Genomic DNA, 7,145 nt, shown 5'->3' with positions numbered 1-7,145 from the left:
TCAGTAACAGAGGTCCACAAAGTACAGTGGCTGTATATTTGTAGGAGACTGCTCAAATTTAGTCAGTGAACCCTTTTTATACGAAATATTATGCTTCAGGCAAACATTTCTTCTTTACTGTAAACAAATCCCATGTGTACAATAAACATTGCATGACAAGCCCACATTCCATTGTCCAGCCCACCATCACGTATTGCATGACAAACCCACGTTTCATCGTCCAGCCCACCATCAATGACTTGGCAGAACCCCAACACTCTTCATCAGATAGATGGTCGGACCCCTAATAAAAACTGGCACCTACTCATCGTAAAGCAGGTCATAAAGAACGAAGCAGAGACAGGTGTGTGTAAGATTAGACATAGTTTTGTGCAGTAAAGGGTTTATGGCAAGCTGTGCCTTGATCTTAATCTCGGTCGGCCACTGGGAAAGGAACTGGCCGGCCAGGTTTGGCTTCGGGCAGTGGAGTCAGCTTGCCCAGGTCACACAGGAGTCAGTTAAAGGTGTACGTGTCCCAAAGACTCGTTCGGCCTTAGTCATCGGCCTATGTGAGGGCAACCACAAAATGGCTGCCGTACACAAAATGGAACCCGAGAGTTCAGAACGGAATCTCTGGTTTCTGATTGATCACGTCACTCGAACATGATGAAAACACTCGTGTATAGTATAATCGTCATTCTCGGTCTATTGATACCAAAATCGTCATGATTCGACGATGTTTATGACACGGGTCCAGAATTCACGGAACCACATCTGTGCACATTGCACTGCATTTTACTGTCACTGTAAGGATTGCAGAGGTCAACATGGCTACTCTGCACTACTTTTTACTTTACTTCACTTTGAGGAGGCATTTGCAGAAGTAATATTTCCACCTGGCGCTGCTTTTTACTGACATTGGAAGGGAAATAAGGACATGAATAATCTCGGTTAGATCTAGATTCATTCTGATATCCAGTCTTTCTGTTACTCAGACTATTACCAACTGATAGTTTCTGGAGATTCACTTTGCATATTCCCTTCTATAAACTAGGCTGATTCACTATAATTCCACCAAAGGTTTCCAAACTCACCAGTGCTGCATGCTTCAATCTGTGTGACCCAGAACCTTGTTTATCTTGTGAATGTCTAAGAGGGGAAGGAATTGGATTAGTTTCTACATGAGGGTCAGTCTCTGTTTGCGTGGCCTGCTTCAGAAAGCAGCCCCTGATAGCTTCTCTGATGAACCCCTTGTTGTTCACTGGATGTCTGGCATAGAGGTGGAATACACATCCGGCCTCCTGGAGCCTGTTCCATCCCACTTGTCTACACTTCAGAGCAGGAAGCCTGGCAGAGGTGAAACAAAAAGATGCTCTTTTCTTGACTGATTGGAGACTGGTTGAAAGGCAAATTCAAGAAAGGTCCTCTGGTTTGGCTTATTGTAGAATCCAGCCTGTTGTACCTCGTGTGACGATGGAAGAGGGTGTGACGGACATCATTTCACAGAAGAGCTCAGATCGGCAAGTCCAGTGCTTGGTGTCTGAAGAACCCATTTGAGCCATGAGCGGAGGCCTCCTTTTTCACCCAGTGAACTAGAGCCATGTCTCACCTAATGCCTGTCACAATAGAGTCCATAAGACCTAGAGTACGTAGACCTACAATCTAGTGGATCAGAAACCTTGTTGGCTTAAACTATGCAAAGATACCATGACTTGGTGTGAATCTGTACCTATAGTATACAGAACTAGCCTCTGCACCTGAAATTACATTGATTGCGTCAGATCCTCCTCATGCCTGGCCTGTGTTATTGCATTGTTTGCATCAGATTCTCCTCATGCCTTGTCTGTGTTATTGCATTGTTTGCGTCACATTCTGTTACTGCCTGGCCTGTGGTATTGCATTGTTTGCATCAGATTCTCCTCATTCCTGGCCTGTGTTATTGCATTGTTTGCATCAGATTCTTCTGGTGCCTGCCTGTGTTATTGTATTGTTTGCGTCACATTCTATTACTGCCTGCCTGTGTTATTGCATTGTTTGAGTCAGATTCTCCTAGAGCCTGGCCTGTGTTATTGCATTGTTTGCATCAGATACTCCTAGTGCCTGGCCTGTGTTATTGCGTTGTTTGCATCAAATTCTCCTAGTGCCTTGTCTGTGTTATTGCATTGTTTGCATCAGATTCTCCTCGTGCCTTGTCTGTGTTATTGTATTGTTTGCACAACAAAGGGACTTAATGATGCCATAATGACCTATCAACTACAAAAACAATAAACTAAAGGAAAGAAAAATCTGACAATCCTAAGCTACCCTCAACAAATGAGATACCCATCAGACGCCACTCGGTACCGCCCATCATCATTTGGGACTCCTCAGGGACCTGCTTACATAAGGACTCTAGGTGATATAAGAGGATAAGTTGGAAAATCCTTCATAAACCAAGTAGCCCGTAGTGCGGTCCTTATATAGTGATTTAGTAAAGTTCTTCTAGTGGGTGATGGGATTGCAGTGCTAGTGTGTAGTGAAAAAAGTGTAATAAAATTGGATGATGGAGCAACTAATACTTTATTCTTGTTAATGCCCGATCCTCCATTATTAAAACAAAATAGCATAGGGCAGTTTGAAACAAATAACGACATGTTTCAGCAAAAATGGAACAGATAGTTCCTGCCTTCCTCGGGACCTTGTCTGTAATGCTACTACAATGTGTAATAGTGAAAAATAAAGTACACAATGTGAAATAAGTAAATATAGAGGAACGTGATCACCTGTGATCCTAGGTGTCTGTATTCAACCTGCACATGGTTTATTTGTACCACTAGAGGGAAAAGAACATAGTATGATAAGTCAAAATATGCACCATATAGTCGCTCGTAAAAAGACACATGTAAGAAAGACAACAGTATCTAGGTCGCCATGTGGTCGAACCCCACTAGCACGAACTATGTGCGAAAATATTGAATACAGTAACATCTTAGAGTGATTACTACATAAAGATGTACTGCAGAACCTGCTTACCTTTGGTGCAGGAAAAATGTGCCTCACCCCACCTGGCAGTGACTCGGGAGGAAGAAGCACCGCTCAGAAAAAATAGGATAAGAGAAACAAAGACCCGGAGGTGAATGTCCCAAATCCTGAAATAAAAAGACCCTTAATATTCTCTAAAATGCAGTACCATGTGGAGACATTAGCCAAATTCAAATGGGTAGTGGTTTATGCTGCTGGCAACCAAAGCATAAAGCTAGCGAATGAGGAGGAGGAGCTCTGGAAAAACTCCGGAACCTCCGCGCTTAAGGCGGACAGAAGCTAGGGCTCAGCTCATGAAAGATCCAGCCAGCCGCGTACCCCGGAGAAGGCTGACATTAAACAAAGTGTCTATCAGGAAAAGAAATGATAGTTTGAGCCCAAAGTATAGAACAGATCTTCGAAGAAATCCATCAGGCGGTCACTTACCTCTCCTCGGTACTTCGCGCCAGCATCCAAGCCGACTGGGGAGGTACCGAACGGGAGGAAGGTCACCATATTTATTATGGTCATACGGTATTGGTTGGACCAGAGTCACATGACCATGAACAGTGACGCCATGAGAACCGGGCGTGAGTAATAGCAATTTGTTTTAACACGAAGAATCGCTGTGCCCCGGTAAATTGTACTGATGATAAATTAGAACTAAGAAACAAAGAAAACAGCGATATGGGCGAAAAAGGCCCCATTTCACTCGGTAGTTATGAAAATCTCCTGACACCCGTTATGCCGACTTATTTCTAATGCATTGCTATGAAGGATTTGTAGATCTAGGCCTCAGTGCTTACCGTTGTGTAAACTTTGCGGCCAAACACATAAGAAAGTGGAGTTCACAGCTCGTGCGGCAGGACTGATGCTGTTCACGCGCCAGGAGGCGCCTTATCTGCAGGAGCGCATAAGCGTTCGGGGGGCATCTAACGGGGGGCATCTAACCGGAGTACCAAGCCAGCCGTGAAGGAAACGGCATTGAAAACCAGCTCATCACCTTCCAATCCCACCGTGCGGGCAACGGCTCCTGCGCTTGCTGTCAGTCGCCCAGTGCCACATGCAGCTGGGGAACCACAACACCCAGCTGCCCCGGGGCTCGCACGGCAGGACTGACGCTGTTCACGTGCCAGGAGGCGCCTTATCTGCCGGAGCGCTGGAGCGCTCGGGGGGGCATCTGACCGGAATACCAAGCCAGCCGTAAGGAAACAGCGTTGAAAACCAGCTCCTCTCCTTCCAATCCCACCGTGAGTGGAACGTCTCCTGCACTTGCCGTCAGTCGCCCGGTGCCACACGCAGCTGGGGAACCACAACACCCAGCTGCCCCGGGGCTCGCGTAGCAGGACTGATGCTGTTCATGCCCTAGGAGGCGCCTTATCTGCAGGAGTGCCGAAGCGCTCGGGGGGCATCTAACCGGAGTACCAAGCCAGCCATGAAGGAAACGGTGTTGAAAACCAGCTCCTCACCTTCCAATCCTGCCGTGAGGGGAACGGCTCCTGCTCTTGCCGTCAGTCGCCCGGTGCCACACGCAGCTGGGGAACCACAACACCCAGCTGCCCCGGGGCTCGTGCGGCAGGACTGACGCTGTTCACGCGCCAGGAGGCGCCTTATCTGCAGGAGTGCCTCTCGCCCCCATGAGTCACCTGCGGGAGCGACCGGGAGAAACCCGGGACAAGGGCGGGCCATCTGGGGCCATCAGGGGCCAGAGGAGGCCGGGCTGGGCCACATCTCTGACATCTACAATATTGGTAAGAGGAAACAGCTGAGCACCTAGGGTCAAGGGGGGAAAAAGGCCAAAGTACCAAAGACAGCTGAATCCATTATCTTTTATCTGACCTCTGCGGTGGGCGTATTCACAAAAGAAATTGCTGATGCAGAGAAAGAGTTGGCTTTGCCTTCTATGTTGGCCACGAGGACAGACATGAGCACTTTGGATATTGTTGCAGACAGAGGGACTCAAGACACTGACCAATCGCAATCATTGCACAGTATTGGATTGAGCAGACCCATGACTTCAGACATTGATATAATTCCTGATGTAGGGCTGGAAACTTTGCCAATACCTCCCTCACCACAAAAATCTAATCCTAAACTACCGCAGCAACAGGAGAAAGGGGGGCGAACAACCAAGAAATGTCAGAGAAAGACGAAAAAAAAACTGTTGCCCGATTCTAATCACATTGAAGACACAATACTTAAGAAACTTAGTTCGAAAATGGAGGAAATGTTTACTTCCATATTAGAACCTGCCTTGGTGGCAACGGCAAAGGATATAATAGATACCTTAAATACTTGTGTTGCAGGGCTACTAAACAGATGTGAGGCTATTGATGTCTTCATACAGGAGTATCGTGGGGCGCTTGGGACAGGGAAACCCTCTCTCCTAAATAATGTGGGGCAGAATCGTGGTAAGGGCCCTATAGCTACTACAAATAATTCACATGTTAGTGCTGTTTTACAACCCACCACAGATACTCCGGAGTTAAGATCTAAGTCTCCTGTTTACCTGGCCAACCCCGTAGTTAAAGCAAACTCGCAAATGGCGGGTTATACTGCCAAACTCAGTCATAACCAGGATTATGGTTCATGTTCTACTAAGTTAAACCTCCCTCCTAGCGCAGCTCCTCTCGTGGCGGTACTAACAGGGGTTCCGCCACTGGGGGCTGAAACAAGGGAGACCACACAAGAGCTGATGGACAAATCTAAAAAATGGTACAGAGAGTATTCTATGGGGGTACAGATATATCAAAAAACATCATCATGGCACGAAGAGTAGGATGGGTAGGCATGTCCCATAAGAACTTGGATGGGGACTGTATTGTCCTAAACTTTTATAAAAATAACCTGGCGGACTACCTTTTCTGGGACGGCTCGGATTTAAAAAATTCAGGCATCAGGCCACTCCCTCTGGGATATTTCTACCCTCCCCAAACTGAAAAACAATGGCATATTGTTGGGCGGCCAAAGAAACCGTACACGCAGGAAAGGAATGTTTCCCAGCATCCAACAGAGTTCCTCCGGGGTTCAGTTTGCACCTCCGTTGCCTGACAGACAACTTGATCAAGCCCTGCCATTGGTCAATCAATATAGTCCCTTCACAACAATGGAGGAGAATGATTGACTAGTACATAACTCGGGGACTGATGTACAGCCCACGCACCCTACTTGTAGGATCATGACGTGGAACATTGCTGGCATCAAGGCTGAAGCAGGAAATGAAACCTGGGTCAACTCATTAAAAACTTTTGATATCATAGCCCTCCAAGAGACTTGGGACCCAATAAACAGCTTCTCCCTGGATGGTTATAGACATTTTTGTATCCCAGCAACCACTAGAAAGGCAGGTAGAGCCAAGGGAGGTTTACTTAGTTTATTTAAACTTGACTTGAAGGGTATGCTAACTCAGTGCAATTCAATTTTGGGACTTTTATGAGGTCCCTGGATCTTAAAATTAACGCAAAAAAGTGCCTAATAGTGGAACTATCCTCCTCCAATACTTACAAAATCTTATTTATCAATTTTTATAATTCGTGTGCCAATGAGAGCACTAATTTTCATCTGGATTTATTGGAGACATTTTTGTCAGTATATAGCACTACTGTAAATGCTTTTGAGATAATATTTATGGGGGACTTTAACATTCACCCTTGCAACCAACCGTGTGCCAATATAGAAGAGGAGGGCCCCCTATATTCTCTACCCATACATCTTGAACACTCAAAACGGGGGGAGGCCCTTGAAAACTTTTTGGCGACATGGAATCTCTATGAGTCAGGTTGCGGGGAATGTGGCTCTAGGACCCCCACATTTAAAGGAACAGCCGACGGTACAATTATTGATTATATTTTTTTGTCTTCTTTTATTTCATCCAAGGTTTTATGGTATAAGACGGAGGTCTCGGTTTTTAGCGACCACAATCCTGTTCTAATAGAGATGATGCTTGGGAACCTGTTGAGCTACAAAACTGTGATACATAAGGGCGGCTTGAATGTGACTGTTAAAGATCAAGGACGGAGGCTAAAATGGTCAAAAATAGTCCCTGAAACTTTCTTGCAGGAAGTACTAAACAGGGTTGAAGATCATGTGGCCATATGCCCAGAGAAGCAAGCTCAAAGTACACATGTGGTTATTGCTTTTGATAACATTTGTAGACAAATAAACCA

Source organism: Lissotriton vulgaris, unplaced genomic scaffold (genome assembly GCF_964263255.1).
Source record: "Lissotriton vulgaris unplaced genomic scaffold, aLisVul1.2 SCAFFOLD_1863, whole genome shotgun sequence".
NCBI classification, from domain to species: Eukaryota; Metazoa; Chordata; class Amphibia; order Caudata; family Salamandridae; genus Lissotriton; species Lissotriton vulgaris.
The sequence above is the reverse complement of the archived record's forward strand: the minus strand, read 5'-3'. Positions refer to the sequence as shown.